The following is a 20,504-nucleotide window of genomic DNA, read 5'->3' on the forward strand; positions in this document are numbered from 1 at the left end:
TAAATTCCTAATTCCAGCCCATACCTGCTCTTGAACTTCTGAACTCACATAAGTGACTGCCTTTTTGGCATTGCCATTTGTTTAAAAATTTTTTTAAACAATTATTTTTTATTGATTTCAGAGAGAGGAAGAGAGAGAGAGAGAGAGAGAGAGAGAGAGAGAGAGAGAGAGAGAGAGAGAAACATCAGTGATGAGAGAGAATCATTGGTTGGCTACCTCCTGCACACCACCTACTGGGGATGGAACCTGCAACCCAGGCATATGCCCTGACTGGGAATCAAACCATGACCTTCTGGTTCATGGGTCGCTGCTCAACCACAGAGTCACACCGGCGGGGCAGCCATTTGATTTTGTAAAGGACATCTCATACTTAATTATGTCTAAAACTATATACCTGATTTCTCCCACCTCCCTCCCTGATCTAAGCCTCTCATAGACTTCTCCCAGCTCAAGAAATGGCAACTCCATCCTTCCAGTTGTCCAGGCTGGAAAATGTGAGAAGCCATTTTTGATGCCTCTTATCCAGTCCATCAGCAGTATCTGTTGTCTACCTTCAAAATGTGTCCCAGGTCTGATGATCTTTCTGACACCACTCTGGCCAAGTCCCTATTATCTCATACCTGGGATATTTCAATAGCCTCCTAACTGCTTCACCCAACATAACCAGGTCACGTCACTCTGCACATAAATCCCTCGGGGTAAAAACACAAGTCCTTATCATAATCTGCAAGGCTAATATGGTCAGGCATCCTGTTATGAACACTCTGACCCCATTGCTCATTACTCTTGACCTTGCTCACTCCTTTCCCAGACATACTGACCCACTGACACTCCTTAAAAATATTCACCATGCTCCTGCCTCAGTCTTTGCACTTGCCACGTCATCTTTCTAGAATGTTCCTTCCCCAGATACCTCATGGCTCAAGATTTTACCAAATATTACTTTCTCAGTAAGGCTTTTTCTAGCAGTCCTTTCTAAAAATTTACCCTCTCCTTGACATTTTATATGCTCCTTTCCTGCTTTATTTTGCTCTTATATATTACATATTTTTCTTATTTATCTTTATTGTCCATCTCCAACACCAGAGCAGAGGTCCTGTAAATGCAAAGGTTTTTGTTAATGGCTGTATTCTTGGCACCCAAAACAGTTCCTGGCACATTGTTGAATGAATGAAACGAGTGTGTATTCCCTAGTACCTACTATGCTAGATTTTGGGGGCTTGGTAAAAACAAGAGTTGTGTTTGGTATTATTCCTGCCTTTGAGGAGTATGAAGTCTATTTGGGAAACCCAGTATGGCAAGTGAATTCCATAAGAAATCATTCTGTACAGTTGAAAGAAGGAAGAAGGAAGATTATTTTACTTATAAAAATTTGTGTAGTCCATTAAGATGTTTGAATGAGGGAATGCTATATTATTTCCCATGTAGCAATTTCTGAACTGAAGTGTCTCCATGAAGTCTGAGGTTCTGTGATTTCAGTAAAATCATACACCCTCTAGAGGCCCAGAGCCTATGCAAGATGCTGGGATGAGGGGAGAAGGAAAAGGGCCACTTGTCCTTCCTTTGCAGAGATTAAAATCGTGTATATGAAAACAGTATGGGGTTTCCCCAAAATTAAATATGGAACTGCCATTTGATCCAGTGATCCCATTTCTAGGAGTATATCCTAAGAAACCCAAAACACCAATCAGAAAGAATATATGTCCCCCTATGTTCATAGTAGCACAATTTATAATAGTTAAGATCTGGAAACAGCCCAAATGCCCACCAGTAGATGAGCGGATAAAAAAGCTGTGGTACATTTACATCATGGAATACTATGCAGAGGAAAAAGAACTCCTCTTACACTTTAAGACATCATGGAAGGACCTGGAGAGTATTATGCTAAGTGAAATAAGCCAGTTAGAGAAAGACAAGTATCACATGATCTCACTCATATGTGGAATCCAATGAACAAAATAAACTGATGAACAGAATAGATCCAGAGACATAGAAGCATGGAACAGACTGTGGAATCTCAGAGGGAAGGTGGAGGAGGGTGGGAGGGTGGGAAGAGATCAACCAAAGACCTTGTATGCATATGTGCATAACCCATGGACAAGACAATAGGGTGGTGAAGGCCTGGGGTGGGGTGGGGTGGGGGTGGGCTAGAAGAGGTCAATGGGGGAAAATAGGGGACATATGCAATACTTTCAACAATAAAGCTAAAAAAAAAAAATCAAGTTTAAGTTCGCTTAAGGGCTTTAGAAACAAAACCCTTTGTAGTTGGCAGCAACAAGAAACGAAATTTTAAATTCCAGCGCCTGAACTCACAGAGCTCACTGAGGCATTTCCTTCTTCCGGGGGCTTCACGTAGATTAAAAGAACTCCAGAGCAGGCCTGCAGTGTTTTACATAAATAAAAGCTACACTTGGCAAAGCATTCTATTTCTCGCCAAGTTCCTCTGGGTATATATGGGCCTGTTAAGTAATTACAATCTATTATAATGCTAATCAGCAGGGCTGCACCTGTTTGAAATCTAGTTTTCTGGCAGAACCCAAGTGAGGTGGCCAAAAGTCTACTGTGCTGGGAGAACCGAGAGGACAGGAGCATACTATTGTCATTGCAGCGTCTGAACAGAATGAAAAATGCGGAGGGAAAATGATTGAGCTCTGTAATCTCGTGTCTTGGAGGGAAGCATAAGCCTGATACCAAATCCAAGTGCAGAAAGGGGGATCTCCCCTGCCCCCACCTCCTCCCCGTCCCCTCTATCTTACCTTGAAGTCTCAGAGAGGTCGTTTCTTTCTTTTTCTTTTTCTTTGTGTCCGTTTTGTCTTTTAGTTGTAGTTTTGAAGTGGGGAGAGGTCGTTTCTCAGCTAGTGAAAAGTCACCTTTATTTGCCACCAAGGAGTAAACTCATTGAGCTAATGATCCCAAGATGTAGATCAGAGTGAAAATGTAATCATGTTCAAGAGGGTTTTGAAAAATCATGGCAGGTGAATCTATAATTAACCATTGAGGGGGGAAAACCGTCTTTGATTTTGCTTTTGTCCTTCCTGAATAGAGTTGCTTGTTTTTCGGATGATAACATCTTTTGGTGCCAGCCATCTTTTCCCAGCCAGATGTAAGCAACTGTGAGCGGGACGTGTGTCTCCTCCCCCCTCCTATCCCGCAAGTGGCTTGCCAATCAGAGTATAAGCCACTCAGGAAGTCTACGTAACCTACTCATCAGTTGGTTGTATAAAAGCTTGCCATTTGGGGTCTGATCTGTAGAAGCTCAAATAGGCAGCATTCTTTAATCAGACTGACTTGGATTCTGCTCTTAGAAGTTCATCTGGTGCAGTCTAAAAAAAAGATGATGGATGCCTCTAAAGTTTCTAACCAGTGGCCAAAGTGGTGTGTTCACTCATTGTCCCAGCCATTTTTTAAAATCCATTTAGTAAATATTTATTGAATACCTTAGTTGCCAGGCTCTATGCCAGGAGCTGGTCCCTGCTGTCATGGGAGTATATAATCTTGTGGGAGACACGATATGAATCAAGGAATAACATAAATATACTGGTATGTAAAATTACAGCTAAGAAGCAGAGCTCATCACAAGCCTTTCAGAGCTGGAGCCACCTGGACCTCACCTCTTCCCATGGGAAATTTATTGAAGGAGAGTCAAGTGACTTCTATTAATTGGTGGCGTTGGACCTTAGATTCCCCGTGCGTTAGCATAGTCTGAGGCTATGGAAGGCCTCTGTTAACAGGGATCCTGACTCGGCTGTCTGCATTTTAGGCCTTGACTGCTCAGCCTCGCACTTGATAAAATTTCATCTTTATTGTTCTCCAGGAAGCTAAATCTTGTCTCCTCTGAAAAAGTGCCAGCTTCTGCTTTTGTTTCCTCTTCATTTTTCTGCAATGTCGTGATCGAAATCACAAAGCAATTTTTGATGGCTTGCTTCTCGATCTAGTGTTCAAGACCCACAGACAATAAATTTATTTTTAAATGGCCCTCTGTCTGGATCATTGAGAGAATCAATCAGCCAGCAAAACTGGAGCATGTAACCTATCAGTATTGGCCAGAGTATCTTCTCCTTGCTGTGATCAAAGAGGTTGGGAAATGTTACAGAGTTAAATGCACATTAGCATATTAAAGTTTCCTAGATGGCCCATTGCAAGGGGACTTGTACATCCCTGTATACAACTACACATTTCTATGATGAAGATATTATCACAGAATGCTCTTTCTTATTTGTGAAAAAATTATTAGGGTCATAGAACTAGTGTTTGCTGGACAAAGTTTTGAAAACCATAATTAGATAAAAGAAGGAATGGACCTTCCTCAAGTGGACCTTTTGGGGATTCAACAGTAACACCTTTTTATGAAACAGTGAGGTTGAAGACCAGGAATTCATAGGAGAGGTGGTTCACATGGGTTCTAGTTAGCAAAGACTTCTTGGTAAGATTTGGAGCCAGGCCTTGAACAAAATGGAATTTGAATAGACAGGGAAGTGAGCCCCTCTAAATTGGAAGAAGAGCATAAAAAATGTTGGAAAGCAGTGTTGTTGTTTTTTTAAAAAATTGTTTTTATTAACTCCCACCTGAGGACATGCTTATTGATTTTAGGGAGATGGGAAGGGAGAGAGAGAGAGAGAGAAATGGAGAGAGAGAGAAAGAAAGAAACATTGATGTGAGAAACATCCATCGGTTGCCCCCTATACGTACCCCACCAGGGATTGAACCCATAACCTAGGTATGTGCCCTCACAGGGAATTGAACCTCACAGGGAATTGTACTGGATGATGCTCCAACCAACTGAGCCACACTAGCCAGGGCTGGACAAGCGGTTTTTAGCATTTGGGTTATGAGGGCAGTCAGCAAACCGGTGAGATTAAAGTAGGAATGCAATCCAAAAATAATTGCTTCATTGAAAACACACACACACAAAACAAAACAAGCTATCCAAAGAAAGAGAATGGTGGCTAGAATGGATATTCATTCATTAATCTGTTCATCCATCTAGCCAGCCAGCCATTCAACAAATATGTATTGAATACTTTCTGTGTTCTAGGAATTTTGCTTGCAGCAAAGTGTTGAACAGAATCACTCATGATATATTGAACTTTTGGTTATCAAGGAAATCTATCTTGAGGGCTAACCTCAATCTCCCACGCTATATTTCCAGTTAAATTTCTTTTGTTTATTTCTTGATAAGATTGATAGAGGTGGAGAATAGCTTCGTAGCATCCTTCATGTAATTGAGTGGTGGCTTGTCGAAATTCATAAATCTAAAAAAATATTTTGGAGTCAGCCAGTCCTGGGTTGAATTCCAGTTTTATCAGTTTGGGCTGCATGATATTGGGCAAATTACTTAACTTATCTGTACCAGTCTTCTCCTTCTAATAAAAATGGGATTAATAGCTTGCTTGCAGAATTATTGTAATAATAGATGAAACATGTAAAAGTGCCTGGCTTCTAGAAAGTTCTTAATAAATAGTAATATATTATTGGTAAGCATCTGCAATTAATATTTATTATTAGAGACAGGTAAAATTGTGCTTCCAGCTGAAGGTTTTGTTCAATAATTACCAACTGAGGAGTTTTGAGCTAACCCTTTTCCTGTGGGTCCCTACTTCCCTTCCTCTCTGAGATAAGGCAGCAACAGGAAACAGGAATTTAGGGTCTGCTAAGCCCTTCCTAGTTGGCCCCTGGGGTGGGAGTGGAGATGAACATGGATTACCTGCCTTTGGGCTGGCTTTGGTGCCAGTGGGTGGACCGACCTGACACATCGTTCCCTCTTGGGTTTTTAAAAAGCAGGGGCAGTGTCACATTGTGACCTGAACCTCACCACCTTCATTAGCTGATGAGCCTCATGTGGTAACTGAGTTTTGAGGCTTTTCTACAACCTGTTTTGCTGAGGTCCCGGTGACTTCATTTTCCTACCAGGTGTCTCTTATACAAGCGCAGCTTCTAATGCACTGCGCACTGATTGCTTTGCAAGGACTTAGCTTTTGACCAGGACATCCGAATTGTTAAGGAGCAGCAAGAGTTGAAGAATAGCCGGCTGTTTGAAAAGATCGCTGTATGCGCCTAAGGAGCATGTCTTCGTCCTTTGTGGGAAGAGGAGGGAAGTTTGCAGTCACTTTTTTTAAATCTTCACCTGAGGACATGTTTTATTTTATTTTATTTTATTTTTTAAAATAATCTTTTAAAAAAATATATTTTATTGATTTTTTTACAGAGAGGAAGGGAGAGGGATAGAGAGCTAGAAACATCGATGAGAGAGAAACATTGATCAGCTGCCTCCTGCACACCTCCCACTGGGGATGTGCCCGCAACCAAGGCACGTGCCCCCAACCGGAATCGAACCCGGGACCCCTCAGTCCGCAGGCTCTATCCACTGAGCCAAACCGGTTTCGGCTGTTTTTTGATTTTTTTAGAGAGAGAGAGAAAGAGAGAGGAAGAAACATCGATCTACTGCCTCCTGCATGCCCCCTACCAGGTATGGAGCCTGAAACCTGAGCATATGCCCTGACCAGGAATTGAACCGGCAACCTTGCCTGCACTGGGTGACGCCCAACCAACTGAGCCACAACAGTCAGGGCTGCAGTCACTTTAAAATGGAAGGCTTAGCCCCTGGCTGGCATGACTCAGTGGTTGAGTGTCGACCTATGAACCAGTAGGTCATGATCGGATGATTGGATTCCCGGTCGGGGCACATCCTGGGGTTGTGGGCTTGATCCCCAGTGTGGGGTATGCAGGAGGCAGCTGATCAATGATTCTTTCTGATCCATTGATATTTCTATCTCTCTTCCCCCTCTCTCTTCCTCTCTGAAATCAATAAAAATGTATTTTTAAAAAAATGAAAGGCTTAGCCTCGTTAAGATAATTCCAGCATTAGCCAAAAGTAGGGAATGTGCTTTTTGATCAAGGACCCCTTTTGAGAACCCCTAGAATTGCAGAGGTGGCCTCCTACCTTAAGGTTTGAAGTTCAGACCACCCATTGGCCTATGTGCCGTAGGACCCCACAGCTTCTCCTTTTCCCATGGTGAATATTGGGGCTCTATTCGTAGAGCGTGCATAGTCCCCAACCATGACCATCTAGCTGGTTTAAAAACATTATTTCTTATTTTGAAGAAGACTATCTCATTTAAGTTCCAGGTACCTGTGCACTATTTCATGATGCCAGCTTTAGGATTGGCTTTCATCTCTTTATTAGTCTGGTTTCTTGGAATCCAGGGGATTGGTGTAAGAGTTGTTCAGTGGCACTCAAAACCCCCTGGGGTGCTCAGAACCAACAGTTGTCACCCCCGCCCCGGGGCGGGGTGGGGGGCTTATGGGATGAGTCTAGCCTCATCATTGCACCAGATTTCAGGGCCCTGCATGGCTTGTATCCTGCCCCTTCCCTGTTTTCTGCTAAGTGGATCCCACGTGGCATGTGCTAGCAGCCTCTTCCAGGAGGCCTTGCTTCTGCCCTCCATCCCACTTTTTCTCTGTGCTCCCATCTCCCGTGTCCATATTCCTGGAATACTCTCACACCCAGTCAGGTCTTCCTCCTCCGTGGGCGATCCTTCCTAGAACTTGCCACAGCGGTTTTGGCCCTTGGAATCCTGGTAACGTTTGTGATTTGTGTTCTTCATTTGAAATTATTGATGTCTGGTGTTGAGGACTGGATACTCTCTGTCTCTGTTCTCTAGCAGGGGCAGAAAAGGTTTCCCCTGAGAGTATGGTCTCATGTCACTCTGTGCTTTTTACCCCGGCATATTGCCTTGCATATAATAGACTAGAGGCCCGGTGCACGGAATTCATGCACGGGTAGGGTCCCTAGGCCTCGCCGGCAATCAGGTCCCTAGGCCTGGCCTGTGGGGCCACCGGCTGGGTGATTGGGGGGGCCCCCGCTGGCACCCACCTTGGCTGGCCTGGGGCCTGGGGGCTGGGGGCAGCTCCTGCATTGAGCATCTGCCCCCTGTTGGTCAGTGCAGATCATAGCAACCGGTCGTTCCACCTGCGGTTCCGCCTTTTGGTCTATTTGCATATTAGGCTTTTATTATATAAGATGCTTGGTTGGTTAAATTTTAACATATGGCATTTAACATAATATTTACCTAAATAATGGGTGTTCTTTAGATATTTGTTCTGGGGTGTTCTCCTTTCTCCCATGACAGAGGAGAATATAATGTTTTAAAAAATCACACATACAAAAACATACACACACACACACCTGTATGTAATTTAAAAAAGAAAAAGGCAAGGAAGGGTGTGGACATATGGGGAGGATTTTTATCTCTTACTTCAGCAATATTTTTAAAAATTAATTAACTGCTGTTTAAAGGAGTAAACAGAAATACCGAGCAGGCAGTATCTAGTTCACACATACTCCATCCTCCCCAAACACAGTTTCCCCTATTATTCTATTCATATATATTTGACTTTAAAAGTAAGGGGGGACAGATGCAGCTTAGCTACTGTGTATTGAAGTAGGTGGCATCATAGTTAAGTACAAAAGCTTTGCACTACAGCAGTGATTCCCAACCTTTTTTTTTTTTAAAGTATATTTATTGATTTCAGAGAGGAAGGAAGAAGGAGAGAGAGAGAGAGAAACATCAATGATGAGAGAGAATCATTGATTGGCTGCCTTCTGCATGCCCCCTACTGGGGATCGAACCCGCAACCCAGGCATGTGCCCTTGGCCGGAATCGAACCTGGGACCCTTCAGTCCGCAGGCTAATTCTCTATCCACTGAGCCAAGCCGGCTAGGGTGGTTCCCAACCTTTTTTTTGGCCATGCCCCACCTAAGCATCTCTAAAATCCTGATGCCTCCCCTGTGACCTATGATTCTTATTATTCAAAAAGTGAACTTCTGTTCATATGGAGGAAGCCTACAAGGCCATTAACTTGGTCTAAACAAGCTTCCAAAGAACATGGTATCCATGAAAGAGAAAAATAAAAGAATGAAAGGACAGTTGAAATACTGAGGAAGAAATCACTAAGAAATTGTTAAAAAATAATAATATGAAGTGATATGTAAAAATAGCAAATAAAGTTTCAAAACATAATAGAGAACTGAAATGCATAAATATGTCTCAATATATATTTATATACTGTATATGAGGCTCCTAGAACCATAAGAAATGCAAAAAATTCACTGTTAGTAACTCATTCTCGAATTGCCCCTCTTAAAAATCAAATCAAATTCCCCCCCCCCCCCCCCTGTGGAACCACTGCACTAGAGGGAGGCAGGTTCTAATTTGGGTTGCATGCCTGAACCAGTGGCGTGCGCTTTTAACAAATTGTGTAACCTCTTTGAAGCCTTCATCTGTAAAACAAGATCAGTAATATCTAATCATGTTGGAATAAACCATAGAATGCATAGAAAGTGCTTGTCACCGCTAACACAAAACGTTAGCTATTATGACTATAATTCTATTGAAAACATAAATTGCAGATTGTGTGGTTTGGGGACTTATGTTTATTACGTTGTCAGAGTCCATTTTATTTGATTCTCTGTGTCTGAGGGTGGCTTGGGGCTGGGGGCTGCTCTTCATGTGAGGGGCATGCCTTGGATAGATGGTGGTTCTCATGGTGATGAGTTACGTGGGAAATGACTGCGGTTTGCCAAGTTTGTATATGCTGTCTGCATTCAAGCATTTACATATAGGCTAGTATATAGCATATTCACAGAGTCCTGCGTTCACAGTTTGCTGGTTTATTCTTTACCGATTCAGCTTCACCGCTGATGAGCTGTGTGACCGGGAGGAAAAATGTAACCTCTCTGAACTTCACTTTCCTCAACTGTAAAATGGGACGAGTCATAATTGGCTCTGCCTACCTCCCTGGGTTGTTAGATTCATTTAGCATAATCCTGAAGGGTGAAATATTCTTGTACACATGGAAACAACAACTGTGAACCACTTTGGGATTTTAGGAGGGGGATGGCATTTTCATTCAAAATTTACCGATGGGAAAATGGAGGATAGAGATTGTCCCCTGGTAGGGGGCACTCAGATCTTACTTCCTTCGTCCCTAATAGCACTGAGCAGCGTTTGGGTTTCTTAGCCGCCCCCACCCCCCCTTTATGTTGCTGGGGCTGAAGGTTTAAAATTGATCTTCGGGCTTTGTTTCTAGGAAACTGGAGTCTTAGAAGCCCACCCCCGTGTGCAAGAGAACACGTCTCTCTCTGCTTCCTTATCCTTTCTTGGCTCTTAAAATTTTTTTTCTGTATCACTGCTTATCATATGACTGTGCACAGACAACCGTAAAGCCAACTATTTTCGGGGGAAAAGGGAGGAAGACAGATAAGACAGTGATTCAGAAACAAGCAGGAAAATGGAGTCATGTGGGATGCACCGTAGTTTCATAGGCCCAGACGGCCTCCCGAGCAGCCTTCACCGGGCTCACATGTGCATTCCCGCCCCAGAGCTGCACTCTCCCTCTGGCTGTGGCCCTGCTCCGTGCTTGGGGCTGTGCTAGGGGCCGTGGGGGCTCTGAGGGGAGGTCGTGGTGTCTGCCCCCAGGAATATCGAAAGGAGAAATGCCCACTTGAAGAGATGGATCACATCAGTTTCAGAGCGAGAGGAAGCTGGATCCTGTCTTAACCTATTGGTGGAAAAGTGTAAATTAGTGAAGCCTTTTTGGGAAAACAACTTGGCAGGTAGTATCCATAAAAACCAAAATATATACTTTCAACAATAAATATAAACATTAATGCCCACATACCATGTGCCTTCTGTAATAGGCTTTGGATTTTAGGCAAGAGAGCATAATTTGACCCTATCCAAATTTAAATGGGTTAAGAACTTTTAGAATTGTTCTCTTCTTGGCCAGTGTGGCTCAGTTGGTTGGAGTGTCGACCTGTACACCAAAAGGTAGCGGGTTCGATTCCTGGTCAGGGCCCATACCCAGGTTGTGGGTTCGATATCCAGTTAGGGCATGTGCAAGAGCCAACTGATCGATGTTTCTCTCTCTCTCTCTCTCTCTCTCTCTCTCTCTCTCTCTCTCTCTCACTAAAAAAAATTTAAAAAAAGAATTGTTCTCTACTTTTTGTAGATGACCTTGAACTTCCTACTGTTTTTCTATTTGAGGGGGAAAGACATGAGAAGAGAGAATGAGAGCACATCTTGACTAGTTTTTCAAACTATAGATCAAGATCCATCAATTGAGGTGATAAAATCAATTAATTGGATCTCAAACAGCAACTTAAAATATGGACATCGAATAGAACAACATCGAAATTATCATTCCATGCAGTAGGGGTAAATGCAAGATGTGGCAAAAGTGGGTTTACAATTGTGAGTACACAAATCAGAAATTATCCTTTTATTATTATTTGCTAATTATTGTATTATTTTCCACATGAACAACTGTAAACCTCCTTTTGCCCCACACTGTATTGCTCCATAAAGTTTCCGCTTCAGTTTTGTTTATACGAGTATTATTTATATGATAATCTTTATTCTTCCTGAGGGTTTCAGTGAAAATAAAAAAGTTTGAGAACACGATTTCTAAGTTAATAGACTTTTATTGAGTACCAGTGAAATGAAGATCAGACAGTAAAGAAGGTATTGGGTTCTCTGCACTCAGTAAGCTTCCCAGTTGTTCACCCAAACAGTTCCATAAAGGCAGCTGTGTTACGATTGCCCAGGGGAAGGTTGTTAAAGGCTTCGGGGAGGAGGTGGCTTTTGAAGGATGGGTAGGATAGACTGGTTTTGAAATGCTCCACTGCTCCTCAGTGAACAAGTCCAGGACAACTCAGGATGCAGAAGGGACCTGATGAACTGAAATGCCTTATGTTCGCCAAGTGCCCTCATGTCCGGAAACCCCTTCAAATGGCATTCAGTATCAGATAGTGGTGCATCAGGGCTCTTGGGCTGAACTGCCAGAAGTTCAAGGTTAGAAACCTCTGATGCGTGGTGGGTGTCTCTAGCACTGGATACATTTCAGTCAGCTCAGGACAGTTTTGGACTTTTTGATCAGGAATGTCGGGGCTTTGGAAAAGAATGTGTTTTGCCCTCACCCTTTGGACTGCACAATGTTAACACATTTATTGAAAAATCTGTAGCTTTTCTCTTGATTCTCTCATCAAACTTATATGGTAGTAAATACATATTTTACTTCTTAATTTGACATCTGAGGACAAGACTCAGGGGCGTTAAATGGTGAATTGGAAGCTGAGGCAGATGAACGTGTGCCTCTGGGTCTCTTAATTTTTAAGGCTGGGCTAGTTCCTGCGCATGTACAGGTATATAGTCTCCCAAACACACTGGGTGTGTCCAGAAGGTATTGATATTAATACCTCTATACATTTAATACCATTACATATTTATACATTTAATTTCTATTCAAAGGCATCAAATGAATTAAAATTCCTTCCTACCTTTTTCTTTTCCTCCCCTTCCCTTTCTCTTTTTCTCTTAGGAATGATCAGATGGGGAAAGGTCCATGGAACATTTTTCCTCCAATTGAAAGAATGTGAAAATAGCTGTCAATGTATTCATTAATTTCCTGTGTATAGGTTGAAAAATATAAAAGCACGAACTTAAGCAACTTGATCAAAGTAAAAAATTTAGTATAGACAGAGGAACTATGAGAAAACCAGTTTCCTGATTCCTAGTAAGATGCTTGTATGGCTATATCACTGACCCAATCATCATTCACCTATCACACTGCCATCCTCTGTCATCATCCATCCATCCATCCATCCATCCAGTTTATTGGTCATAAGTTAATGCCAATACTATGTGTCCAGAACCTTCACTAAAGGGAGGCTGATTTTTTAATTTATGTTTTCAGTTTGCTCTTTAGCTATTGATTGAGGTTGGGGTAGTTGATGAGACCACCCTTTGGGTTGACAAAAGTTGAAACTTGTCTGTTTGGTTGAGATAACCATTTGCCTATCTCTGAGGGGTGGTCTTGTCAAAAAGATGGTAAAAACCATGATAAGGAATGATTTAAAAAAAAATTCCCCTTGTTTGCTTCCATTACTTCCAGAATTCTCTAGAGTGTCAGAATGCATTTACTTTGTAATTCAGTCTACTGCAATGGTAAGATCTTTCCTTTTAAGTTGGAGCAGGGTTTCCCAAAATGAGTTCTGCAGAATAACGTAAGTTAATAGGTCATACACATTCAAAAAAGGAATGCCATAATCATATAGATTTGGGAAACTGGATTAAGTAAAGCTAAACATTTCTTGCAGGACTTCTGAGAGTCTTAAATATACTAATTTCCATTGGTCTCCAGGATGGCAATTGAGTGACTAGTGTTCCCAAACACATTTGATCATGCAAGACTGATTTAGGGACTTAACATCTCTTGAACTCATTTGGGAAGTACTGTCTTGAGAATCTAGTCCCTACTATTTAATGCAGATACTACATGTTTAGGGTTGTTGACCAAGGGAGATAAGTATGTGTGCAGGAAAGGATCATTATTAATTTTCATTAATCTTGTAATCATTAAGGCCAAACCTTGTTTTTAAAAGTAGGATCCCAAGTGTTTATAGGCATCTGACTGTAAAGAAAAAGAGAAGCTGACTTGGGCAAGTGTTTTTATAAGAAACTAGGAGTGCAAATAGGGCCCTCATTAGCAGGATTCCCTAAATGTGATTCTAGTGGTTCATCCTAGTTCTGTGTTTAGCCAGCTCCATACAGCAGTAGCAGTGCTGACGTTACGGTTCATATAGAATCCATGGGCCGAGGCCAGCGGCGCACGGTTCCTCCTCCTTCCTGAGCCAGGTCAGGCTGAATATTGCCCAAGTGCAAGTTAACTCTTGCTCCTTCTCTTTCAGAAATCCTGTGTTACTTGGTTGTTGCTACCAATCAACACTATTGTGAAGGCATACTTTAATAGTGCATTCCCTGTGTTTATCAGAAAAGATTGTGAAAAAGCTCCTTGCAAAGATGTGACCATTGGGGCTGATTTGCAACAACCTCTCCCCTGCAAAGCAACAATACCCCCCTACCCACCACCCCCCCAAAAAAAAAAAAAAAGTCAAGGAGGTAAAGATTGATTTCAGGTTTTTGCACCTTTGAGAGCCCCTCTGAGCCTGGGGCCCAGTTAGGGTTCCTGGGTCCCCTTTGGCTGAGAAACTTATTTACAATGAGGTGTAGAGGGGTGGGCAAAAGTAGGTTTACAGTTGTTTGCATGAAAAAAAAAAGAGATGCAGATTATGATAATTACGATAGCTTTATTAACTCAAAAGGAGGTCACAATGCAACTGTAAACCTACTTTAGCCCACCCCTGTATATCCATAATGAGTTCCACAGCCTGGCATTTTAGAAGAGTGATATAGGGGAAGCAATCCTTCCCCCAGAGGGTGACATCTCTACCTCGGGGATTTTCAGATGTCAGTGACAGGTTCAGATGAGTTTTTGGTCAAGAGGAATCTTTCCAGCCCGGTACTCACCTGTGACCAGGTCGTTCCTGAGACCACCATGCCCTTTGTCAAGGGCTGGGGTCTTCGTGTAAACCTCCCTCAGGAGGTCAGGTTGAAGGTTCAACTCACCTCTGCTGAATGGACATAGTTCTTGATTACTTCACATTTGAAAGGCTTGTCTCCCCCCTCTGTGAGGGATTAGTGCTTTTCCACTTTAAAGGAAAAACAGGCCATAAATTACTGAGGAATTTTATGGCACTGTCCAAAGCGCAGATTGGAAGCCAAGGAAAAATAAAACCCCAGCTTCTTTCTGGAAAGTCAAATGGAAAAGAGAGATTGCTTCCTGCAAAGGGGGGTTGAGGGGGTGGGACTGCCTGCGAGAGTGGTGGGAGAGGAGGCTCTACGGTGGGCTATAGATACTCATCTTCTGGTGCCCTGGAGGATTCTGGGCTCATCTGGATGAACTTGACAGCAAAGTGAAGCAGGCAGTCGGATGGTGTGTCTGGGAAGTGGTTGAGAGAAGTGATTATTTTTGGTAGCTAGATGTATGTGTTTGAATTATGCCTTGATTTACATTTGCTCCAGCAGGGCTAAGAATTCCTCATGTCATATACCTGATGCCGATTCCATGCTGGTGAGATGTTGAGGGAAAGGAAGGGGTGAGGTGGGATTTTCTGCGACTGGTTGACGAGGGACAAATCCTGGGAACTGGACTTCATCGTAAATTACAAACAGAACAGTTCAGAATGTTGTATGTTGCAAAACAAAATAGGACCAGCATGAGAAAACACTTTGTAGACTCACGTTAGGCAGACTCCCTCCCCCTGAGTATGTTTACTGAGACAGGGAAGACCAGGGAGCCCCGTGTCTCCCTAACTCAAGCCTTCAGTTCATCTCAGCTCTCTTTTTCCTACAGTGGGTCAACAAGATGCTGTTTTGAAGTCTTTGCTTTTATCCAATCTTTTAATCAGGAGCAATGGGGTTACTGTGTCCAGTTTGGGGTAAATACAGTCGTTTCACTGTGTTATCATTTTAGAACTGGAGCGAATCTAAAGGAATCATAACAGTTGCATTTAATAAATTCTCCTGGGTATTGGCTAATTTTAAACTGGTCAGACAAGTTTTAAGGTCCATGTGGTTTGGGGGAAATTCAGCGGTGCGTTTCCTGGTTTCATGGCGCCTTATTTCCCTCCAGCCTTGCTCCTTTTCAGCTTGCTGGTCTACTTGGCATGGTTATCTTCCATCATCTTAGGTTGGGAGGAGGGATGGATGGGGAGGGACTGGGCCGAAGGTCACTCAAGAAGCATTCAGGCCTCTCTGCTTGTTAGCCGGCACCCTTTGGAATTCCCAGGCATCTTGGGAAGTTGGCCTTCAACTTAGGGAGGGCCCAGGTGGGAGGCTGCCATCCACCAGGAAACCTCCAGCTGGCGGGATGGGGGAGCGGCACCTCTAGCCATGGAAATGAGAGCATCACAGCCTTTTGCTTCTTTCCCTCAAAGTCTCTGCCACCACTGCAGGCTCTGTCATGGAAGCGTGAGCTCTCCACGTTGATCGTCTGCCTTGGCTCTATAATCGTGGTGGCTCATGGATGCCAGTTGTTGATTTGTTTTTGGGAGATTATTTACCATCAGAGTTGGGAGATCTTCTGGGCCATGGGAAGTTCAGGGAGCCCCAAGATGGGGCTTCACTGGAGGGTGATCAACCCCAGAATCATTCCCAATCTGAGGACCAACTCCCCGCTCCTCCCCCCCCCCCTCGCCCCTGCAACTGCTTCTATGCTGGGTGCTCAGCTCTGTTGACATTTCGTGGCTCACCTGTGCAGGTTCCCCCAGCAACCTGCTTTCTGGTCATTGTTTCCCTCACAAGGCAAGTATTACAGTGATTGAAGTGTTGCTCTAGGAAAGAGATTTTTCAAAAACCAAAACATGTGCAATAAAACCATTGAAATGTGTTTTGAAACATTTTAATAATATCTTAAAAGATACAGAGCCTTGCCCTAACTGGTTTGGCTCAGTGGATAGAGCGTCTGCCTGCGGACTCAAGGGTCCCAGGTTCGATTCCAGTCAAGGGCATGTACCTTGGTTGTGGGCACATCCCCAGTGGGGGGTGTGCAGGAGGCAGCTGATCGATGTTTCTCTCTCATCTCATCGATGTTTCTAACTCTCTATCCCTCTCTCTTCCTCTCTGTAATAATCAATAAAATATAAAAAAAAAAAGATACAGAGCCTTTTCCTCACTAACACACGCAGTTCAGAATGACGCCTGTAAGGATTATATTTTCACATCAAGGGGCAAGACTAAGTTCCAGACTGGAGTGTGGATAGAGAAAAGGATGTTTCTGTTTGAAATGAATTTTGACCCATGCACCAAAGGGAGTCAGGAAGCGGCACAGTGGGTGCAGATGTCATGCTTGCCTTTTGCATTCTCCACTAGACACCCACATTGTTCCCTTGTTGCACAAGGTGGTAATGGAGAGGCTAGTGAAAAGCTCAGTCCAGGTTCTCAGGGGGCCCGAGTAAAGGCAATACACGCTCACCCTTCTGTGGTCAGTCAGGCAGGCGGTATCAGGTATCTCCATCCTTTCCTTTTTTCTTTTTAATTTTTAGATCATTCATGTGTTCATTCAACAAAACTTTAGGGAGCCCCTGCCATGTGTCAGGCATCAAGCTAGGACTTGGGGATATAACAAGGAACATGATAGATACAGATACATACTCTGACACCAGAGGGCTTGTGCTCAAACTGGGGTACAGATAAACACATGGGTAATTCTCATGTAGTAGGAAAAGCCTGTGATGTATGTCATGGGAGCACTTAAAAAGGGCCCTGACCTAGACGTGTGGGGTTGGGGGAGGCTTTTGGGAGAAGGTGATGTTAAAGCAGAGGCCTGAAAGGAGAAACTGAAAATAGTTTAATGTGACTGCATTGTGAAGTGGGGTGGTGGGTGGGAGTGGTTGGAGGCATGGGGAAGAGTAGGATTTATTTTGTCAACTGATGTTTTTCTTCCTTCCTTCCTTCCTTCTTTCCTTCCTTCCTTCCTTCCTTCCTTCCTTCCTTCCTTCCTTCCTTCCTTCCTTCCTTCCTTCCTTCCTTTTCTACCTCCCATCCACCCTCCTTCATTCTCTCCCTTCCTTTCATCCTTAAATGTAATCATAGAATGTAAGAGGCCACCTTAGGTGCATAGAAGTCTGTGAGTTAGGGCTCTATTCCAAGGCTAACGGGAGAACCAGTGAAAGAGTTTTAAGCTGAGAAATAGCCTGTTGTAGTTCCCAGGGTAGAGATGCTGTGGGTCGCAGTGGGGAATTGGCAGGGCTGGTGGTGCCTGGAGAAGTGGAGCTGGCTGTGGATGGAATGTGAGGTGAGGATGGCTAGAGCCCAAGATCAGTGCCAGCTTTCTGGCTTGGGCATCGGGGTGCTGTTTACTGAGATGGGCAGTTCAGAGGAACAGGTGCCTTTGTGGGTGCTGAGGGTCCTTGGTGACTGCTTTAGATCTGCCTTGGGGAATTCTGTTTCCCAATAGAAAGGGCTGTTTGAGCTGGGGAACAGTGAGGACAATTGAAAGGTGAATTGTGTGATGGGAGGTATGAAGCCATAGTGGCAACTGGAATGAACACGTCAATAGCTTCCCCTGCCTTTTCTCTGTCTCTACAACGTGAATATTAACCTTGTTTTACATGAGTCTGAGGAATCTTGGAGGACCTAACCAATCAAGTTGGTGGTTCATCCACTAATCCAGGGGTAAAGCTTTGTTTCTTCATTCTAACAAGGCAATTTCTATCTACCTGTTTTTTCTTCCTTCCTCATCTATCTCCTTATGGTTTTCTTGGGTTTTATGTGTATGTGAATACTTCATATTGAAATTTTGAATTTTATTTTTTTTAACCTTTAATATTCTATCTATGTTCAAATGTGTTTAGAATATACAATATACAATTGACTCTTGAACAACATGAGGGCTAGAGCACCATGTATATCATGTTATCCATATACAATAACAATTGATTCCCCCAAAACTTAACTGCTAATAGCCTATTGTTGACCAGAGCCTACTGATAACAGTTGATTAACACATTTTTGTATGTTATATGCATTATATACCATATTCTTACAATATAGTATGCTACAGAAAAGAAAATGTTATTCAGAAAATCATTAGAAAGAGAAAATACATTTACGGTACTGTGCATATTTGCTGAAAAAAATCTGTGTTATAAGTGGGCCCACACAGTTCAAACCTGTGTTGTTCAAGGGTCAATTGTTGTTCTTTGAATTATATAATGCAAAATGTTATTAAAGTGTCTTTCTTTTAAATTATAATAAGAAACCAAAGTTAAGATTTTAAATTTTATTTTGACATTTGTTACTAGTATGATGTATAATTTTGGTAACATTAGTGAGGGATCAGGTTTTAACATTTCTCCAATGTTACATTCTGCAGATTGCAAATGTTTGTAACAGTCATTACTAGATAAAAAAAAAAATCAGTGTGCTAGTTAAGGTGACCAGTTGTTTCTAAACTTCTTTCTAATTTTAAGGGCACAGAATGAACTTGGGTAAGTCAGTGTTAAAACAAGGTGAGGGAATTTTATAGATGAAAAGTAACAAGGCAAAAGAGTCTATATTAATGGAAATTTGGAAGGAACTCTTCTTTCAAGATAACTAAATTATTTACTGCCTAGAAATTTATCCTGGAATTTTCTGGAAACATTTTTTTCATTTCTCTGAGCTTAAGCTCAACCTCAGCGGACTCTGAGATTTCACAAATACAATATATTTTTTAAATTTCAGAAGCCATGGGAAGAGGACTATATCTGTGGGCATTTGTGAAAGGTAATGGAAGTAAAATGAAAGAGATACACATTTTAATTGTTTTTGTTCTATTCTCATTCCATTATCTCATTATCAACAAGGTTCATCTTTGATGAGGCCTGGACAAGCGGAAAGTTTCTCATTTTGAAATTTAGTTGCTTTTTAATTGGTCACTCAAAAGAAAGGCTTACATTGATTTTGAAAGACAAAACATGTCATTGTTCTTTTTTACTAATGCCTAACTTCTACATGGCTGACTGGATATTGTTCAAATTTTCCAAAAGAAAAAGAGAGAGAGAGAGAGAGAGAGAGAGAGAGAGAGAGAGAGAGAGAGAGAGAAACACCCTTATTTTGTATTAGAAACCAGTCATGGAAAATTTCATCCTGGAAGGATAATTTTTCATAAATATGCAAGCAGTAAATGGCAGTGTGGCAACAATAGAATCTACCCTCGGACTTCCATAGGCAATCTCTCGCTGTAAACACTGAACTACAGGCACACATCTTAGACCCAAAAGCACAACATCACACTGGAAGCCTGATTACGCATTTCCACTGGGATTGAGACTTTTCTTTAAGACCCACATAGACATAGGCTCTTACTTCATCTTTATTCCACTATATGAAAGGTGGTGTTGCTAGAGAAAATTCTGTCCTTAGCATTTGCAGTCCAATCAGGAAAATAAAGTGCACATCTATTAAAATCGAAGTCTGTTTGTAATAAGTGCCAAGTTTGTGATGCAGATAGGAAGTATTGTAGATCTAAGAAGGTCAAGCTCATGGGTATACGGGTTGTAATAGTCTCTTGGGAGAAATGGAACTTGAGTGATGGGTTGAAAGATGTGGGATATTTACACGAACAAGGGGAGTGGTGAGCTGGTCACTACCAAGAACAGGGAGCCTGGAGCCTGTGGGTGAATGTTGGTCCCTCCTTTGGGTTTATTGATTGACTTCTATGGGCACTCTGACCTTCCTCCATCTGGGTTCCCATCCGTTAGGACAGAGAGGAGTGGCTCAGCTCAGCTTTCCCAGGTCTGACCAGAGGACTATGCAACATGAAGGTCAAGTCTTCTTCAAGCAAAAGGCACAAGAGGTCTATTTTCCAAATCTAGGCTCTACCTGTTTCCCATGCTTTTACTCCATGCTGTTAGACCTGAGAAGAGATTTAGCATCTCTCTGAGTTGAAGGAGCATTTTGAGAGCGATTGTAATAACTATTAAGAGAGAGGCAAAGAGGAAGAACCAGGGATGAACAGGTTTGTGTTGGGATAAAGGGTGAAGGTGCAGGTTTAAAGCTAGCATTCATACACTCAGCCTTGGCTGTTCTGGAAAGAACTAGACAAATCACTAGACAAATCAT

General features: G+C 42.5%; 1 protein-coding gene across 1 annotated transcript in view; it reads left to right on the forward strand.

Annotated features, from left to right (window-relative positions):
• Positions 1-20,504, forward strand: part of LOC129151823 (protein kinase C epsilon type-like) — a 171,198-nt gene that overhangs the window by 6,786 nt on the left and 143,908 nt on the right. The gene's annotated exons all lie outside the window — the stretch shown is intronic.

Source organism: Eptesicus fuscus, chromosome 16 (assembly GCF_027574615.1).
Source record: "Eptesicus fuscus isolate TK198812 chromosome 16, DD_ASM_mEF_20220401, whole genome shotgun sequence".
Taxonomy (NCBI): Eukaryota; Metazoa; Chordata; class Mammalia; order Chiroptera; family Vespertilionidae; genus Eptesicus; species Eptesicus fuscus.